Source organism: Neovison vison, chromosome 14 (assembly GCF_020171115.1).
Source record: "Neovison vison isolate M4711 chromosome 14, ASM_NN_V1, whole genome shotgun sequence".
Classification (NCBI taxonomy): domain Eukaryota; kingdom Metazoa; phylum Chordata; class Mammalia; order Carnivora; family Mustelidae; genus Neogale; species Neogale vison.
In genome coordinates, this window is record NC_058104.1 from 37,305,813 (window position 1) to 37,324,534 (window position 18,722).

The following is an 18,722-nucleotide window of genomic DNA, read 5'->3' on the forward strand; positions in this document are numbered from 1 at the left end:
AACAGGGGTAGTAGGTAGATTCCCCAGGTTCCTCCCGCCACAAGAGGACAATCCTGATACACTGTCAGAAAGTCCCCAGCAGGACGGAGCCCCAGCAAAGGCAGTGTTTGTTCACTGATGCCCTCTTCACTGGCTTCCTTCCCATTTCCACTTCATGTCCCTGCTCTGACCATACTTCCTGGAATCACAAGCCAAGTGAACTGTGTGCTTCGAAATCCTTGTCTCAGGATCTGCTAGATAGGTCAGCAATCTGTCTTTTCATCCAGAGGTCCTTCCTCTGTTCTCCTATGAGATCCCTTGAAATGCCTTCGCCATCATGGTCCCTCCGGCTGGTGATTAGCTGTTTTACGGTGGAACACTCAGCTCCAAATGCAAGAATGCGGAGTGGTCTGGCCAGCCCAGAGCAGACTAAAGCTAGCGGCATGGTCCCCTCCCTTCTCCTGGGCGCCGAGGCGCTGTGTCATGTAACCTGAGGCTCTATTCTAGTCCTGGGGCACGCTGAGAAGATAGATGGGACCTTAGCTGGAGCACATCACAGGCTGTCACAGTTGGCTCAGCATCTGTGATACTCCCAGGGAAGGGAGAGGAAGTCAGGTGCATCGGGGCAGCAGAGTCTCCGGGATGGCTGCCTGAGACAAGGGATCTTTCACAGTGGCAGGATCTAGCCCCCTGGTCAGTGTTACAGGACCGGGCCGGTGTGGACATTATGGTCAGATTTGATGGAATGTTTACCACGGGAAAGGCACGTGCTTCATATGGATTATCCCAGTCACCTTCTGGATGCTTCCATTACCTGAGGGAACTCTTAAAAACCCCCAAGATGAGCTATAGCCCAAGTTCAGTCTCTGGGAGTGGGCAAGAATGTTTTTTAAAACTCCCCCCCCCACACACACACACATTGCCACCACCCCAGGCCAGTGATTCCCACATATGACCATGACTAAAAACTCCAGGACTGGGGTCTGCTCTGCTGACTGCTCCTCAAGAGAGAGCTTCACTTTAGGCAAGGCAGGTCAGGCGGGACCTGGACCAGAGCCGGGGGTCACAGGCCATTTCCATCTGTGAGAATGACCTTCAAGTTCTCTGCTAAGTCAGTCTAACTGCTAGTCTGGTTTGTTCTCCCAGACAAAACTGATTCCGCTCGCCAGCAGACTCAGATAGCCCCTCTTTTCATTCATGTGCTCTGACCTCTTAGAGGAAGGGCTCCAAGGTTGGGAAACTTCTATGTGTTGGGTCCAAGTCACCTTTTTCTGAGTGTCCCTCAACTCTGAGACCAAGGACAAAACCTGGAAGCTTCTTAAGAGAAAAAATCCTAGTCTCCTCACCCATTTCACAGATGGAAAAGCAAGGGTTCCTCTGCTTCTCCTATCACTGACATTTTCTTGCTGGAGAACTCACCAACAAACGTTAAAACGGCTGAAAAGCAAAAAGTGAGGTGTAAGGAAAAGGCCACTGTTAACTCAACATGCAAAGGGCTCCCAACCTTGGAGCCCTTCTGCTCTTATGGGCTGAATATTTGTGTCTCCCCAACTCCCAAATTCCTATTTTGAAATCCTACCCTCCCCAGTGGGATGGCACTAGGAAGTGGGACCTTTGGATGGTCCTTGAGACTAAATGAGGTCATGAGGGTGGGACCCAGTGATGAGACTGGTGTCTTATAAGAGTCACTGGAGAGCTCACTTCCTGTCTCCCTCCCCACCATGTGAAGACACGATGAGGAGTCGGCAGTCTGCAGCCCGGAAGAGGGTTCTCCCAGGAACCACACCATGCCAGCACCCCGATCTTGGACTTGAAGCCTCCAGAACCACAAGAAGTAAGTTTCTTTTGCTTATCAGCCACCAGTCTATGGTATGTTGTTACAAGCATTCCAACCAGACCAAGGTTTGGGGGAACCACAATATTCCTTCTATCCATCAACACCCACTTCTCCAAAATACCCCAGATGGTCCCACACCTTTGAACTCATCCAGTTACTCTAAAAAGCATTTATTGAGTACTCAGTGTTTCATTAGGTTGTAAGGATACAAGGAATTTGAGATACGGCAGAGAGTGTGAGCAGTTTGGCTGGTGGTGTTCCCAAAGGCTGTTCCTCTCCCCTCTTGTACGCTGCCTGCACCTACCTTCAGAGCAGAAACTGAAAACACAGACACATGCTTTCCTAGACTCTCTTACAGCTAAGATTGGATTGTGAACATCCTAGCAGATGGGTTATAAGGGAAAATCAGTGAAGGGCCATCAGGGAATATTATCTTCCCAATAAAAACAGAGGGGTGTTCAAGAAGAGCTTCATTCACTGCCTTACCCTGGCCATGGTTAACACCGTGGTGATGGTGAAGCCCAGACTTGAGAAGAGCCTGTTGAGCTGTTGACCCACTCGTGGGTTGGTCCACTTCTCTTCTGTTTATGATAGAAAATAAAACCCCTGCTGTTCTGGCCACGTCCCTGGGAGTTCACGTCCTGGCAGATAAAAGCCTTCTTTTCTGAAGCAATGATGTCAAGTAGACTTATTTCTCTCTGCCTTTTACTGGTCATGAAATTCTTGGCTAATGAAATACCCACCCTGGGACTTAAGTTTGCAAAATATAAAACAGGAATAATGACAAGACCTAGCTGGCAGATCTTGGGGATTTGCGGAGAGAGCAAATTACGTGTGTTTGTTGGGCACATCTGGTGTTCCATAAATGTTCATGACTCTTACTTTTTCACACCCAAAATAGTACAGCACAGATCTTTACAAACAAGTTCAGGCTCTGGAATCACCCAGGAGTAGACGTGAGTCTGGGATCTGATAATTTGTGATCTTGAGCAAGTCACCTTACCGGAACCTCATTATCCTCATCATGGGGTAATGATCCAACCACCCCCTCTACCCTGAGCTGTTGTAACCATTAGGGAAGAAATTGCTTGGAAAGATCTTGACAGAGAGGTGATATATACAATCCTTCAGTATATGTTAACTGGTGCTTTTATGTAGAATGACTCATCCAAAGGGAAAAGGAGAAAAGTCTATGAGAAGTGATGCTGTAGCTTTATCATCCCAGCTTCCTGACCTCCTTTCAAACAGAAGCCGGACTCTCTCTCATATCTCCCTGGAACCTGCCACATCCCCAGCTGAGCACATCTCGGACTCCATGGGGACGGACCTGCTGGGGCTAAGGTTGTCCTACCCCTTTGCCAGTGACTGTACTATTGAGGGCTGGCATGGGACCTACTTCTCGACAATGGGGGATACCTGTTGGGTGGCTTCCAGCAAAGTTTTCTCTCTCCCAGAATAGCCCCCACTGGAAGACAGCCCCTCTTTTTGGTTGGGTTGTTTTCACGTCTGAATATGATAGACAGATGGCTCTAGGCATCTTCCTACAGCTGGAAAAGGAAGCCAGCCTCCGGGATTGCAGAGAGATGAGGAGAGTGACCCTGGGTCTTTGATGATATGGTTGAGCTGGAGTCATCAAACCTCAAACCCACTGTACCCAGACGTCTATATAGCACATCTGGAACAAGTCATTTCTGTGTTGTTTATGCTACTTTGAGTTGATGTTTCTGTTGCCTATACTGTTCCTAGTCTCCGGGTGTGTTGCTCCCCCAGTGTCCAGCTCTGGACTTGACTTATATAGGGAGCCACGGAATCACAGAATATTAGAACTCAGAGAGCTCATCTTGCTTCCATTACATAAATGAGATGAGGGCCCAGAGATGGGAAGCAACTTGCCCCAGGACACACAGCTAGTAGTGAGCAAAGCCATAATATATACCCATATTTTCTGACCCTTAAAACTTTTTCTCCTTGTACACATTGCCCATATCTGGGAAGAGGAAAGGTTGATATAATCTGGGAAGGAGGAAAGAGGAATGAAAAGCAAGAAGTAGAACTTCCCATAGATCCCTTGGAAGATAAGGTCATTCCCTAGGAAACCCCTCAGTGCTCCCCAACCTCTGACTCACCAGGGTTCAGATCTACTTTGTGTTCTCCGTCCTGTGCTCCATGTGGTGTTAAACATCAGAGTGGGCCTGATGCACTCTCTTCCAAGACTGATGGCCCCTGGGACAAGCTGTAGGACAGGGTGATGACAGGGCATTGACGAGATGCTGCACTGTGCTCAGCTCTAGCCTTCTGCTTACCTGCGTCATTTACACCATTGAGCAATGGGGCATTAACTCTTGGGCACAGAGAGCCAAGTGGCATCGAAATAATAATGGGAATCTCAGCTTCAGATTGACCCAGGAAGCATCAGCACATCTGAGATCAGTTGCCTTTTCTTCTCTTTGCCAGGTCAGGACTGAGGGCTCTCAGGGCTGGGGTTGACCTTGAATCCAAGTGCATTGATTTCCATAAAAGCAGACAATCATACGATAAAGAGATAATTCCATGGCAGAGACATTTAATGCTCACCTACATTGGGTCACCTCCTTTCCCGTGTGCATGAAAGGATTACATGTCTCCACTCACACGCCCCTTGAAAGTTGGGTCAGACCATTAGTTCTGGCCAATTGGTTGTGAGCAGAGCGGAGGCATATTTCTTCTGGATCAGAGCATTTAATTGCTCATGTGAAATCTTGCAGGCTGTCTTCCCTGCCTTGGCAATCATGGAAATGTGCGTGTGATGGAAATGCTATAGGACGGAAGCAATCTAGAGCTCCAGATCACTTCGTGAAGACTGAGAAGACCATGTCCAAGAGCATGTCCATGAGTGTGGTTTCCATCCGCAGCCAGGAGAAGGCTCCTGTCGTGCGGGGTTGCTGTTGTTAGCCACCCATCATTTCGTAAGCACTTATTATGATTCAGCCACTGTGCTGAGTTCTATGGGCCTTATGGCATTTAAATCCTGCAATAACCCTATGAGATGATTTGGGATTTTCCCAGGGACAAATACCTAAAACATGGTAAAGCTACGAATTCTCATCCTTGAGCTGAACTTACTCCAGTCTGATAAGTTTTTATTGTTAATATGGGGTGGGGGGGTGGGCCAGGAGAAAAGCTTTTATAATATACTGGAAAAAATCAGATAGAAAAATATGTATGTAAGGTGACCCCAGGTACTTTTATGTACACATGGAAAAAGAAAGAGACATGAACAGACAGAGAGAGAATAGAAGTGAATCACAGTATACACAGCTGAAGTCTTTAATGAGTGGTTTAATGGGAGATTTTTATTTTGTTTTTATGTTCTTCTGTAACCTCTTTGGCCTTCTCCAATGAGTAAATATTATTTTGTAATCAGAAAAAAAAAGCATTTTTAAACATAAGAGCAATCAAAATAGAATGTGAATTACTGATATCTGAAATGTTCCCAACTCAAATAGAATCAAGCTTGGATGCAGAACAGATGCTTATTGAGTCCCTACTATCTGTCTGACATCTTACATTAAGGATTTTCTTTTTAAGTAATCCCTACACCCAACGTGGGGCTCGAACTCACGATCCCGAGAGCAAGAATTGTGCGTTCCACCGACACGGCCAGCCAGGAGCCCCTGTGTCTGACATTTTTTATATTATGGGATTTAATCCTCCCAATGATTTTGAGAAATAAGGATGACTTTTCCCAATTTGTAGATAAAGCTGGGATTCAGGGAGGATATGTGACCTCTCTCCTGTAGTGCCTGGGGGACAATCTGCTTCCTTGCATTTTCTAGAGGCTTCCGTGTTCCTTGATTCCTGACTCTCTTCCTTCATCTTCAACATCAGCAATGGCAGGTGAGTCTCATGATGCCTCTCTGGTCCCCACTCTCTGGTGATTACATGGATCCACCTGAATAAGACATCTGAATAAGGATCAAAGAGATGATCCTTATTCAGATGACTTATTACATAGGATCCACCTGAATAAGTCATCCTGAATAAGGATCATCTCTTTTTTTAATGTCATTTGATTTACAACCTTAGTTCCATCCACAACTTTAATTCTCCCTTGCCATGTATCCCAACGTAGTCAGTGTCAGGGCCCTGGGACATGGCCATTTCTCACCCCTCAATCCCTGCCCAGGAATGATTGCAATTGACTCACATATTAAAATCAGTTGGGGGCGCCTAGGTGCTCAGTCGGTTAAGCGTCTACCTTCAGCTCACACCTCCTTCCAGAATGGAGGTCATGTCTTGAATGGCACCAACTTCCCCTTGGGAAGATTGAAGGGAGACAGCCAACAGAGTGCTCTCACTGCTAAAGGTACACATTTGGGGCTCACACATGCTGACTGCGGGGCTTTGGAAATGTCACCGAACTGCTCTGGCCCTCGACATCCTCATCAATGAAGCAAAGAGAATGACAACCGATTCCAGACAAGTCAGGTGATGCAGGACACCCTTTAGAACAGCGTCTGGCACAGGAGTTGCTCTCAAGTGCTAGGAGCCGTTGTAAGCACATGACAATATCATGTCCCCCGCCCAGGACCTGGCTTCACCTGCTACAGCTGCTGCCCACCTTCCGTTGGAGCCTGACTTCATTGTCACCATTAGATTCGGCTCTGCCCTGCCTTCTGTAGCCACCATAAGCAACTGGTTATCTCTGGGGCTGATGGTGTTGGTCTCACCATTCTCATCTCCATGGAAGTGACTCTGGCTCAGGTGAGAGAGGGTTCCCCCCTCTCTCATGTAATGGGGGAACCCCAGTACATGACATCCCCCCAGCACATGTATCTCCTTAACTAGATTTCTTAAAAAGAATAGGGGTGTCTCTCTGCAAGCCACTGGATCCACGGAGTGGAACCCGGAGGGTGAATGAATCCCAGAGTCCCCACCGCCAGATGACCAGAACATCAGAACGAGCCAGGAGTCAATGCTGGGATCGTGACAGGGAGAGGATCCCAGGGAGGGATACTTGGGGGGAGAGGGGTGTCTTGGAAGCCCAGCAGTCCCCCTTGCTTGCTGGGCCCCATAATCTGGTTGACTTCTAGCCCTCGAACCAGCTGGGAGGGGTAAGAATCCTACTCCAACACCTTTGCTGAAGAACGGAGCAGAAAGAGTGTGGACAAGAAATCCTTGTCTCCCACATCCAGGACAGAGAGGTCTCAAGGTAACAGAAAGATCATGGAGGGGCCTGCGAGTGCTTTTGTGATCTTGAGTTGTCCCAAAGGCTCAAGAGCCTTGAGGCAGAGGTGGCATCAACTTCCATGAATTTCCATGAGAAATTTAGAAGACGGGAAGGTGAAGACAGGTAGACAGGTAGAGATGAGGTATAGACAGAGGGATAGATACAGATATACAGACACGGGAACATATCACTATTTATACACATATATATTTATTTTCTTAATTGAGAATTAGGAAAGGCACCCAGGGTTAGATGAAGAAACAACTTCTCAGGGGTCACGTACTTTAACTTTCTCACCTTAACTTTCTCACCATATTCTAAGGACTAGGTGAGGCATTCTTCTGATGTCCTCTCACAGACGGCCCCAGCAGGTGAGTAGTTCTGTCCCATCTACTCAATGCAGGGGAAACTGGCACTCTGAGAAGTTAAAAAATGTTGGCCCAGGACGCACACCTGGGACGCCGGATTTCCAAGTCATGGGATTGAGAACAAAACGAATACCTGAATACCTTCCCAGCAGGAGAACTCCACGTGTTTGCTCTGGTGCCCCAGGGTAGCTGGATAGCCGAAGGAAGCTGTTTGATATTTGCATATCTGTAAATCTTGCTCTAAATGGTACCATTTCTTTTAAATAGACTAAGCGACTATGGATAATTAGCAATTAATAATTATTATGCCTCATTAACTTAATAAAGGATTATGTCTTTATAGAAAATGCAGAGCTCATTGGAAAAGAAAGTTAACCCGTGCTTTCTCGGCTTCTGTGGGAAGATCTGCCCACCTGGAGGAAATGCAGGGGGTCCAGAACATTCGGCTCACCTGAGGCCAGGTTACCAGGCAGCTCACCTGGGACCTGATGGGAGCTGGAAGGCGGCTTTGTGAACTTAAACTGGGAAGAGCCGAAGAGCCCTGTCACTAAACAAACAAATCTCAGGAAAGCAAACAGAATAAGCAACACAATTATAGCTCCCCACCAGGGCTGTGTGGCCCATGACCCAGAATGCGGGGAACATGGGCAGTGTGGAAATTTCTCAGATTGCTATAATTTGCAGCATGGGCATTTAGAAAGATAAATATAGGTCAGGCAGCCCTTTAGGCTGGGGAAAAGGACAGAGATAAAATGTCAGTGGAGCATCAAGCCAGGGTCACGGGTTTAGGGAGAGCGAACCATTCACCACCCTCCATTTTGCACACCCTGGTCTTGTCCCCTGGCCAGGACGTTCGATCAGCTCCCTGAATGGTCTCCCTGCCCCCGAGTCTTGCTCCCCTCTGGTCCTAAATGCAGCCATGATGAGTCTAGTCCTGGGGCTTCCCTGCTTGAAAGCCTTGTGCTGGCTTCCCACTGCCTTGGGGGAAAAGCCCAGAAGGAGGGAGCCCTGCTTGATACCCCAGGATCTTCTCACCTTCTCGCAGCTGGATGCTGGATGAGATTTTCTAGATTTAGGTACTCTCTTTACAGACTGTCCTTTGATCTCCCCTTCCTTTCTTGTGGCCCTGTATCTCTGTCTGACATAGGCTAGGAAGTCTTGTGGGCTCCTATGACCACCGGATTATCCTCAAGAGCACCTGCATCTAGCTTATAAAATTGACACTCAGGAGTGGGAGAGCTGAAGGCCCAGGTGATGGCAAGTGCGGTGTCTGCAGACAGACTCTATGCACCCTACTTGCAGTAGTGTAGGTGTAGACCCCAGCCCAGAACTGGGGCTCAGGAGATGTTGGCTGTAAGAAACCTGATGGGACACTCAATTCCTCGCTGGCCCAAGACCCAGCAATGTTCCATTTCTCTCACACACTACGTTTTTCTTTAAAGATTTAATTTATTTATTTGAGAGAGAGTGCCCAGGAGCAGGGAGAGAGAACCTGAAGCCGATTCTGTGCTGGGCACAGAGCCTGACACAGGACTTGATCCCAGGACCACGAGATCATGACCTGAGCTGAAACCAAGAGTCAGAAGAGTAACTGACTGAGCCATCCAGGTGCCCCTCTGTCACACTATTTGACCATTCCAGGGTTGCCAACCTCACTCCAGGGCCCAGAGGGAAGGAGCAGTCTCTATCTAGAACATTTCCAGTTGACATGAAAGTGGTTAACAAGGGTCACAGTGGCAGAGGGCTCAGCATTGCATTGTCCAAAGCAAGCCACATGGCCAAGCCAGACTCTGAGGGGTCTGGAAGTAAAGCTCTCCTATACAACCCTCCTTTTGGTAACCAGCGTGATGTCCCCCATCATGTCTCTCCATCTCATATAATGTGGGGAATCACTGACTTATCTGTCTTCCCTACTGTGAGCTTTGGTCTTCTCCAGGCTTTGGTTCGTATTTTCAAGATAATGCTTCACACATTACCAGGCACCTACCGTCTGCATGTTGAATAGACAAATAAAGAAAATGCATGAAGGAGCCCAGAACAGCACCCTGTCCACACCCCGACCCCTCTTCCCACCTCCTCCTGCACAGAGACAGCTCATGTGCATGACTGTTTCTCTCCCACAAACATGCCAGTTTCATTTTCCTGCCCCCAGGCCTTTACACATGCTGTCTCCTTCTCCTGGAACACTCCCCTGGAACACTTCCTTGACCACCTTGTTAAAGGAGACAGCCTTCTCTGTCCTCATGTCCTGTTTCATTTTCCTTCCTAGTAATGTTTATTATTGCTATATTAAAGCCAAGAATACTATATCCAGCTAGGTTGTCATTAAAAATAGAAGGAAAGAAAAATAGCTTCCAGGACAAACAAAGCTAAAAGAATTTCCAAACAACAAACCAACTCTCCAGGAAATATTGAAAGGGGTCCTCTAAGCAAAAGGAGAGCCTAAAAGTAACAGACCAGGAAGGAACAGAGACAATATACAGTAACAGTCACTTTACAGGCAATATGATGGCACTTTGGAGAACAGTGTGGAGATTCCTCAAGAAATTAAAAATAGAGCTTCCTTATGACCCTGCCATTGCACTACTGGGTATTTACCCCCAAAGATACAGATGTCGTGAAAAGAAGGGCCATCTGTACCCCAATGTTTATAGCAGCAATGGCCACGGTCGCCAAACTGTGGAAAGAACCAAGATGCCCTTCAACGGACGAATGGATAAGGAAGATGTGGTCCATATACACTATGGAGTATGATGCCTCCATCAGAAAGGACAAATACCCAACTTTTGTAGCAACATGGACGGGACTGGAAGAGATTATGCTGAGTGAAATAAGTCAAGCAGAGAGAGTCAATTATCATATGGTTTCACTTATTTGTGGAGCATAACAAATAGCATGGAGGACATGGGGAGATAGAGAGGAGAAGGGAATTGGGGGAAATTTGAAGGGGAGGTGGACCATGAGAGACTATGGACTCTGAAAAACAATCTGAGGGATTTGAAGGGGCGGGGGGTGGGAGGTCGGGGTACCAGGTGGTGGGTATTATAGAGGGCACGGATTGCACGCAGCACTGGGTGTGGTGCAAAAATAATACTGTTATGCTGAAAATAATAAATTTAAAAAATTGTTTTAAAAGGTATTGATAAGATAAAGTAGTTAAAAAAACAAATAGGAAAGAGAAAATTTTCAAAAAATAGAATAAGAAAAAATAAAATTAAAGCAATTTTGAAAGACTAGAGGATCACGGGGGAAAGCCATGAATTCTCCCTGGGGTAGTCCCCTAGCACAGGTGTTTTGTAGTTCTCATTGATTGGTAAAATTGGTCTCGGCTGGGGGTTTTGCTGATCTTCTCAGGGTGGGGCCGTCACCGTGATTCTCAATTGTCTTTGCCTGAGGCAGAATCGTGCCGCCCTTGCCTGGGGCCGGGCTGAGTCATCCGCTCGGGGTCAGGTTCGGGTTCGCTCTCCGGAGCTTTTGTTCCCTGAGCGCTTTCCGTAGCGCTGGAGGCGGGAACAAAGATGGCGGCCGCCGCGTCTCTGCCCGGAGCGCTCAGGGCCCTGCTCCTCAGTGCGCCCTTGGAGAAAAGCAGTCAGTCCCTCCCGGCTCCCCGGCCTCTGGCTGCGGTCCGAGCTCACCCAGCCTGTGACCGAGCGTTTCTGTCTCTGGCGCGCGGCCCCGTTTGGAGTCTCCAAACCCAGAAGATTCCCGCATCACGCTCCTGCGCCACTCGTCACAGGGGAGGAAGGTAGGTGTCCCGTGTCTGCCGCTTGTGGGGTCCCTGCTTGAAGAGCGGTGGCCCCACTGTGTCTTGGGTCATGGTTTAAAGTAACCCCGAGCTGAGAGCCCCTCCTTGGCTCCCTCTCTGCAGCCGGCTTCCCCGCTCTGATAGCTGCGAGCTCGGCCGCACTCAGACACCCCCGGTCTTCCTGTGACCCCACGGGACGCGAGACCTCACTGTCCCTGCACGGGCTCCACCCCCTGCTTAGCCTCTGGAGCGATGTCCCTCAGTGGAGCAGCCTGACCAAAGTTCCAATTTTGTGCTCCGCTGCTCTACTGCTTGCCGGGAGCCGGCCCCTCCCCCTGTGGTCTATCGTCCCGTCGCTCGGGATTCACTTCTCTGCCCATTCTACCTTCTGGAAAGTGGTCAATTTTCTGTTCCTAGAAGCGCTGCTCTGCCTCTCTCCTATCTCCTGTTGAGTGTGTAGCTGTTCAGAATGGTTTGATAACTATCTGGTTGAACTCCCGGGACCTGGTGACATTTATTTAGGTCTCCTACTCCTCCGCCATCTTGCTCCTCCTCCCCTCTTTATGCCTTTTTTAAGGCAATGTTTTCTTAGATAGGACAAGAAAATCACAAGTGGTAAAATAAGATAAACTGGGCTACATTAAAGTTAAAAAATGTGTGCTGTGAGTGATGCCCATGGAGAAGGTGAAAAGACAGACGACAGGGTCTTACACCCCAAAATAGATAGAGGGTTCCTGCAACTTAATAGAAAGACCAGCAGTCCAATTAAAAATGGGCCAACAGTTGGGAGATTTGAAAAGGCATTTCTCCCAAGAAGTATACAAATGGCCAATAAGTACATGAAAAGAGGCACAATGTCATTAGTTATCAGAAAATGGAATTCCAAACCACAATGAGACACCACTTTGCACACACTAGGATGACTATAATAAAACGTATGGACAACAGCAAGTGTTGGCAAGAATGCAGAGATACGAGGGCCCACATATATCGCCAGGGGGAATGTACAATGGAATATAGTCCAGAAGTTCCTCAAAGTGAAACGTAGAGTTACCATATGGTCTAATAATTCCATCCCTAGGTATATGCCTAAGAGAAATGAAGCATGAGTCTGCACAAACATTTGCACACTAATGTCCAAAGCAGCAGTATTCATATTAGCCAAAGAGCTAGGAACAACCAAAATGTCCATCACCTGATGGGTGGGTAGATAAAATTGGGTGTATCCACAGGATGGAATGTTTTTTGGCAATAAAAAAGTGCTGTGTGCCACAACTGATGGTCTTCAAAAACACTATTCTGAATGAAAAAATCCAGATCAATATTTTAGATCACTCTCTATCATAGAATTTTCACAATGGGCCAGTTTATAGAGGCAGAACTTAATTAATGGTTGCTTAGGGCTGGATGGAGGGCAGGGTAGGAGTGGAATGGGGATTGACTGCTAATGGGTATGGGGTATTTTTTAGGGGGGATGAGTTGCTCTAAGTTTAGATTATTATGACAGTTTCACAGCCCTGTGAGTATACTGAAAAACACTAAGCCATTCACGTTAAGTGGGTGAATTATGCAGTATGTGAATTACATCCCAATAAAATGCTTTAGAAAAAAATTGGGAGCAACAATCCCATGAAAGCTATGGATGGCTTGGATGTTAGAAGTCCGGTCCTCTGCCCTCTGTCACCAAGTCCTTTCTGGCAAAGTTGAAAGGTCAAGTGTCAAGAAGAGAAATACTGGATTTAGATCACTGAGAAGTGAGCTCTCCCTGCTTCTTGGAGTAACCTGCACTAGCCTTGATGTCCCCATCTATAGAAGGGAGTAGGGAGCCCCCAGGTGGCTCAGCTGGTTAAGCATCTGACTCTTGATTTTGGTTCAGGTCATGATCTTGGGGTCATGAGACTGAACCTCACATCAGGGTCCATGCTCCCTGCAGAATTTCCTGGAGATTCTCTCCCTCTCTTATCTGGTCTGAGTGTCCGCTGAAGCAGGCTCTGGCCATAACATTGCCAGCGTTTCCTCCTCAGGCCCATCAACTCCAAGGACAGGGGGACCACTGACAGCTTCAAATTAGTAAGGGGTACCCAGCCCAGGAAGATGTCCACTATGACTGCTCCCAGGAGACCCACTGAGGCCAAAAAGAAGGAGCCCAAGAACCCAAGTGAGGCAAAGAAGGACCTTCCCAGCCTATGTGAGCTGCAAAGGGGGCAGAGGGGAGGTGAAAACACCTCCCTCCAAACCCGGTGCAGTCAAGGAGAAGGCCCCCCCAAAAAGCCAGCCAAACTAAGGACAGAGACAAGGGGGTGAGACAAGGCCACACGAGCCCTTCCCAGCGCCAACGGGCCCAGCAAGAAGCCAAAGAAGAAGGAGCAGCCAAGGTGTGGAGACCCACAGCAAAAGAAAAGCTGGGAGTCAGCATTGAAGACTCATGGTCACCGAGGGCTAGAATGCTGTTGCTCAAAGTCCTTACAGAGACCACTGCCCAGGTGGCTGGGGAGGGGCCAAAAGCTAAGACCATTCTTCCTCCTAAGGGCAGTGGACCCAAGATGGTGCCTGTACCACTGGCCAGGAAGACAGACGGCCCCAAAGGGCCTGGAAGTCTCACCAAGACCACCTCATCCAAAGTGTCAAGGAAGAAAACAGAAGCCAAGAGCTAGGGACTGGGGGGGTGGGGCGGGCAGAAGAACTGAATTCTGCTCGAGGTTTTATTCTCCCATAAAGCATCACTTTATGTTATTTACCGTATTTCTCAATAGAGATTTTTTTTCCCCAATGAATAAGTAATATGATGCTTCAGATGTGTTTAAGGAAGGAAGGAAGGGAGGGAGGATAGGTAGGTAGGTAGGTAGGTAGGTATAGCACACCATTCTGGGCAGCATGGTTCCTTCTGAAAGCTGAACTGATGTGTCAAAATGCTGACCAAGGTGAGAAAGAACCCCTGACCTTGAAACCCTAGAGAAATGGTCATCGTAAGCTTGAGTTTTTCTTTTTATAAAAATGAGCTCTGAACATGACGATGGAAAAAGAAATGTCCGGTTCTAACTTCAAACATAAACAAACTGTGGCCATAAGGCAAGGTTTGCCCTTGAATATTTAAGGGGGGCAGAAGCCAGAGGAACAGGTGGCCTTGAGGTGATGAGCCCAGTGTCTGAGCTTTGGCCCTGGCCAAGGGGCAGGATGATGAGGTGGTCTCAAGACCACCAACTCCAAAGCAAAGTGAAGGCCCTGAACAGTTCTGCCTACTGCAGATGTGGGGATCAAAGTCAATTGGGTACTGCTGGGTGGGAAGGGGAGGGAAAGCAGGTGTATTTCATTGAGATCATCTCCTTGGGAGCTCCTGAAAATAAGTTCTTTCACTAATTCTCATGACAGGCCTGAGCAACTGGCATTACGGGCCCCCTTTTACAGATGAGTTAATGGAGTTCCAAGGAGTAACATAAGAAACTTGAGGGGATTTATCTAATTGTTGAACCAACATTTCTCATGTGCCAGGATTAACTGTGCTAAGGGCTTTAGAAGCAGAAACTCATGAATTCCTCCCATCAGCCCGGTGATGTGTTGTCCACTTAACAGATGAGGAGCAGACATGGAGAGGGGGAGGTAGCTGTTGCCTGCCTGAACCGGGTTCCTACAGACAGACTCTCCAGTTAGTTGCCCATCAGGACTCCCAGTTCATTTCCATCTATTTCCAAAGCAAAAATGCTCTGCTTCTCCCTGCCCCCTTCCCATGTAAACAGTGTTGCTCTAACAAGTGCCAACATCTAGAAGAAAAAGAGGAGAGCAGAACTGGAAAGGATAACATACCTCCAGGGACCAAGCTCAGGGAAGCAGGTCAGGTGTGCCGGATGGATGACGCAGGCCCCATGGAAAACAGGCGTCCTTCAGACCCAGCCACTCTTGCCATAAGGAACTGGGGGCCCAGTGTTGCCAGAAAGTCACCAGAGTACAGAGAGCTCCCAGAGAGGAGGAGGAAATGCCAGTCCCGTGCTTTTTCTTCACCGGGGCTAGCGGCGCAGCTGTGTTCATGTCGAGCCCCTCCACCAAGCCATCTGCTTGTGAAATGGGCGCATTTCTGTGTCTGCATTAGACTTTAGAAGGAATGTTGCTTTTTTAAATCATGGAACCACAGAATAAAACTCTGCGTCAAATCCAACTCTCAGGTCACCAGTTTGCCAATAGGAGGCGCTCACTTTAAGCCTTCTGGGGCTCATTCTTGCCATTGAGTTGTTTGGGACTCAAGCCTGTGCTTTTCTGCCATCCTAGGAGTTCTATTCGGGGCAGGGAGGTAAAGCACAGGACATGTAATATGAAGCTCGTTCTCTCTCTACAGGAGAATGGATTGTGCCTCCTGGAGGAATTCAACCAGAGGCTGGACAAGTATTGGTCAGGGATTCTGCAGGGGCACTTGAGAGGCAAAGAATCCAAGATCACTTATTCAATCAGTCATTCGCTCAGCAAAGACCTGCGAGTACCTCAGTTATGTCCCCAGAACTGGGGATTCAGTGGTCAACAAAATGGTCAGGATTCCTCCAATAAAAGACCTTGCAAATTATGGGGTGAGAGCACATTAAATCAGCTCAGTGGAGAAGAAAAGGATGGGGAAGACGAGGGGCCTCTGCTTTGAACTCGTGTGCCCATTTTTGTGTGGACGGAGAAAGGGAGTAACAGTTCAGCTGAGACATGAACGGTGACATGAGCCAACCAGGCAAAGGGAGTAGGGCCTGGTGGTAGGAGGGAAGCAGAGCCCTGCTTGAGGAAAGAGGGAAAGTTCCAGCTACCTGAAATGCGGGCCACGTCAAGGGCAGTTGTATTCCTGCTGTCTGACTGCATCTTCGTTCGCAGGATTCTAAGAATGTAAAAATTAACTGTAAGACCCTGTAATTCTGAGCATCTGTGATTCAACCAACCTCCATTAGGAAGATTCTTGGAATTGAGTTTTCCAGGAGTCCATGAATAAGTTTGGCTTTTGGGCACAATGAGTCTGCACCCTCCATTTCCTGCAGCCTGACCCTGGCCTGGATTATTTCTCTGTTAATGTAGACAGGGCTAAAGAGAAGTATTCGGAAGCCCATCGTGGTTGCTCTGCAATCTGCCTCCCAATTAGGCCCTGTGTTCTGCTCCACTCCAGGAAAAGAGACGGAAAAAAAAAAAAATGCAGACAGGGGCCCCACTTACACTAATGAGAGATCTCCGTGCGCAGAGTGTAATGCCAGCCCCCGTTTGGCCACCAGACCATCACCAGCATGGGGTGAACACCCAGACTAATTTGTGTGGAATAAAAACACATTTTTTACACGGTGCCCTGACACCAAGACAGGCATTTCCTCCCCACCAAACAAGCCCAATTACCGTGGTATGCTCTGTGGCCTTTTCTGCTCTACAGTTAGAAATTCTCTTAACTCTTTACAGCACTCAGAGGAGCAGAAGGAAGACTGAGTCAGTCCCATGGAGGTCGAGGGAGGAGAGCAGGTGAGTCCGGAGATGTGGGCCACGCCGCTGGCTGTCGCAACCACCGCGTCGGACCCAAGAAGCTGCTCGCCCACGGGGTGCCTCAGTGGTCCCACCACTAAAGAGGTAAGCACAGTCCACTTCAGAATGTTTCTTGGGCCGGTTAAGTGAGTAAAGGCATAAAACAGTGGGTGACTCGAGTGTTCCTGTTTTTTTGTGAAACCGAGGCCTGACAATGCGGACTATATATGCCATCTTAACGGTTGTGGAATTATCCAATGATGGTCAGCGACTGAAAGGTCTTAAGCAAGTAATGAGTTAAGCAGAAGGTTGGGCTTGCTGAGGTGTGGGTAAATTGTTATGGACGATGGCAAAAGGCCACAGTCCACGGTGTTGAGCGATGGTGAGGTCCATGTGGCCCGCAGTGGGGCAGAGGCTAGCAGATGGAAGTGGAAATGTGGGTGGCGGGCAGCCTTGGTGCATTTGGGCTGCCCTGACAACGCATCCCAGACGGGGAGGTCTCTGAACAGCAGAAAATGTGTTTCTCCCATTCTGGAGGCTGGACGTTCCAGATCAGCGCGTGCACATGGCTTTGCTGTGGCGAGGAAGTGCTTCCTGGGTGCAGACTGTGGTCTTCTTGCTTTGTGCTCAGGTCGCGGAATGAGAGCAGGGTTGTCCTCTGGGGTCCCTTTTATCGGGCCCTCACCCCATTCACTGGGGCTCCCCCCACCCCATGACCTAACCACCTCCCAAAGATCCTACCCCTCCCACCACCACCCTGGAGGACAGGTTTGGACATAGCAATTCTGAGGGATCCCGAACATTCAGTCCACTGCAGGGACATCACCAAAGGGTTTTTGAACAACGTTCGTCATTAATTTTACTTTCGTTCCAAGAGTCAGAAAAGCCACTCAGATTGGCTCAGGGAATTGGCACTTCCCGTGGTAAAGCTAGCTCTAGACTAGGTTAGATGAAATTAGCTCTGGACTGGCTGGGCCAGCTGGGTGTAGGAGGCTCTGATCGCTGATTGGTTCGACGACAGGGTCACGTGCCTGCTCCTGGAGTGCCCATTGAGGGGTGGGATTATGGCTTGAAGGCACAAAAGGGAAAGTTCTCGAAGGAAGGGCAGAAGGGAGCATGTGCGCACACGTGCATGCTTTCCTTTTTTTACAGTTTCGTACTATTCATTTTGTGATGCTTATGGGTGTGCCGTTCTACCAGAAAAAGGAGGATGAATTCTGGACGGGCAGAAATAATGTATGTCCACGGTACCTCTCTGCGTGTGTTGACTTGATTTGCACTTTTGAAAACAATGTGGGTGTGTGGGTGTGTGAACAAAGCCTAGAGCGGGGACATCAAGTGTGGAGTGTCCTAGTTGCCATGGCACCGTCCTGCATCCATGGCAGACGTGGCTAACTCGGTGCCCGTCCACACAGCCCACTTCTCTGTTACTCTAGGTAGGTTGCCATCGGTCGGTCCGAGTGGGAACAATTCGCTACCCTGGGTGGGGGCCCGGGAGTCCAAAGTTTTCCTGTCTCTTAGCCCACACACCTCAGATCTTCTTCACCTGGAGGGGGACAAATGAAGGGAAGATGGGGTGGACCTCCCCCCCCCATTGAGAAAAGCAAAGCAGTGCGTCCAGGGTTGCAGAGTTGGACATGGGTGGCCTCCTGGCATGAAGAGCTCAGGGCTTGTCCTGGGTCTGGATCCCACCTTCACCCCCTCTCACCCCGTGGGCCGTGGGTGGATTGCTTCATCTCCGTTGAGTCCGTTGTTTCATCTGTAAAGGGGAAATAACCCCTCCTCCCCCACCCCCAGGCCACCCTGAGGTCTCACGGAGCATATTGGCGAAGCACTTAGCCCAACAGGGCCTTAGCACTCAGAAAGTGGTTCTCTTCCTCATCATGGCTAATAGCCCTCTCGCTGTTTTCCAGTTTCGCAGCACTTAGCAGGTCCTTAAATCCAGTTGAGGGAGTGAGGAAATTAAGATAACCAAGTGGTTTAGTGACAACATTATGTAAAACTGTCTCCCTGTGGATCGGTCCAAGCTAAATAGAGAATAGCATTTGAATTTCCAAAAGTAAGTCAGTAAACTCTCTTATCATTTGGGGAATGAGGAGGCTGGTTAATCAAATACAG

General features: G+C 48.5%; 1 long non-coding RNA gene across 2 annotated transcripts; it reads left to right on the forward strand.

The window, feature by feature from the left end:
* The first annotated feature begins 1,717 nt into the window (after window positions 1–1,717).
* Window positions 1,718–16,645, forward strand: LOC122895468. 2 transcript variants are annotated; one of them, XR_006382223.1, is made up of 4 exons: window positions 1,718–1,813; window positions 4,561–4,761; window positions 5,632–5,692; window positions 16,545–16,645. It is a non-coding gene; the product is annotated as an uncharacterized LOC122895468 (long non-coding RNA). The 2 variants fall into 2 exon arrangements; XR_006382224.1 differs by lacking the exon at window positions 16,545–16,645 and adding an exon at window positions 6,384–6,471.
* Window positions 16,646–18,722: the final 2,077 nt, after the last annotated feature.